This window comes from Suricata suricatta, chromosome 10, assembly GCF_006229205.1.
Source record: "Suricata suricatta isolate VVHF042 chromosome 10, meerkat_22Aug2017_6uvM2_HiC, whole genome shotgun sequence".
Taxonomy (NCBI): Eukaryota; Metazoa; Chordata; class Mammalia; order Carnivora; family Herpestidae; genus Suricata; species Suricata suricatta.
In genome coordinates this window covers 67,710,121-67,711,924 of record NC_043709.1, presented here as the reverse complement: position 1 = coordinate 67,711,924, position 1,804 = coordinate 67,710,121, and the positions used below count along the sequence as shown (strand labels likewise).

The following is a 1,804-nucleotide window of genomic DNA, read 5'->3' as shown; positions in this document are numbered from 1 at the left end:
GTTGATAATTTACTCAACTTGTGGAAACAGACTACAGCCACAGAAAAGGTAGTAACAACGCGATGGTCAGAAGGCACGTGAGAGTGTCTAACACTAGCGCACCTGCTACCGCACCTTGTTGCCAACTAAAACGCAAATAGCTACCGTGATTCAAGAACCGTTTATGGTCCATCCATCCTGCAGCCTGTTCTTCCCTGCACAAGACACAGGCTGTGCTTCAAGGAGCTCCTAGGTGTGCAGGAATTATGGTGAAATGATAGTTATCAGAGACTGGTGAGGGTCAGGATAAAAGTGAGCACAGGTGGCTCTGGGCGCATGACCACTGGGCAGCCAAGGCTCTCCCAAGAGGAGGGGCTGCTGCAGCTGCTCTGAGATGACAGACTTGGATTTGATCAGGTGAAGGTTGGACATTAAATCCATCTCCCCTGGCAGCTGTACATGCAAAGGCAAGGAAGCCAGAGACTCAGATACTTCCCAGAAACTGCAAATATCTGGAAGGGAGCACACAGTATAATGAGGAAGGTCAGGCAGCCAGTGCAGAGATCACCAAGGCACATCACAAAGGACTCTATGCTTTGAAAAAAAGTTCAGGTTGTAACTTAAAGAGGGGACACTGCAGGCGGTCTGGAGACTAGAGGCAGGGAGACCTGACAGTGTGGGTAGGGAGGTGAGAGAAGACAGCACATCTGGCAGGAAAGATGGCTAGAAAGATAGAGGTGCATAAAGGGAAGTAGTCCAGGATGCCAGCCATTTGTGGCTCGGGCAATGTCCTAATTCTAGCCACCCCCCACAATAAGAAGAGCTGGAAGAGGAGTGAGCCCAAGAGGCCAACAGGTTTGGTTCTCACCAGGTGCCTCTGGGCCACAGAAGAGACGTCCAGTAGATATGTAAAAGTCTAGAACTCAGGGAAAAGATCTAGGGTAAGCCAGAAACTTTTTTTTTAAGTTTATTTATTTTGAGAGAAACGGTGAGCAAGTGAGCACGAGCAGGGGAGTGGGGGGCAGAGAGAAAGAGACACTTCTAAGCAGACTCTACACTGTCAGCGGAGAGCCTGAAGGGGCTTGATCTCAGGAACTGTGAGATCATGACCTGAGCTGAAATCAAGAGTTGGATGCTTAACTGACTCAGCATTCCTGGGTGCCCCCGAGCCGGATCTTTTTATAGAAACAGGCCAGACATGGATGAGATCATTGAATGAGGTGTAGATGGGGGCTCTCATCCTGGTTGCACATGAGGAGCACCTGGGAGCTTTACAAAAACAACAGTGAGCCCAGGCCCCATCCCTGACGTTCTGATTACACTGGACTGGAATGGCAGCATGAGCACTGTGTTTTGTTCTTGTCTCAAAGGCCTAACATCTGTCAGAGTTGAGAATCGCCAAGAGTGGAGAGCAGAGGGAGGCGGGCCTGACACCCTGCAGACCTCAAGCGGGCAGCCAGACACAGAGAAGGAGATCCCAGGAAGTGGCTGTGGGTGGTGTGAACTCAGCATTCCCCAGCGGTGGAGACAACGAAATCGGGAAAACACTCACTTCCCAGAGTGTTTGTTTTAACTTTACTCATTTTCCAATAACAATGAGAGTAGAAATAACGCAGATGTTCGAATCAAGTTCAAATCCTGGTTCTGACAGTTATTAGATGTGTGACTCCTGGTCAAGATGTTCCAACTTTCTGAGCCTTACCCCCCTTCCTTTCTGTAAAATGGGGCCAAGAAGACCTACCTCACAAGACTGTTATGAACTTAATAACATAGGTAAAAGCCCCACACCCCTCTGAGGTAACTACCATCCCTCTCCTCATTTTAG

General features: G+C 49.1%; 1 protein-coding gene across 3 annotated transcripts in view; it reads left to right on the top strand.

The window, feature by feature from the left end:
* ANO6 (anoctamin 6) overlaps positions 1–1,804 on the top strand; it is a 193,078-nt gene that overhangs the window by 150,220 nt on the left and 41,054 nt on the right. The window lies entirely within an intron of this gene.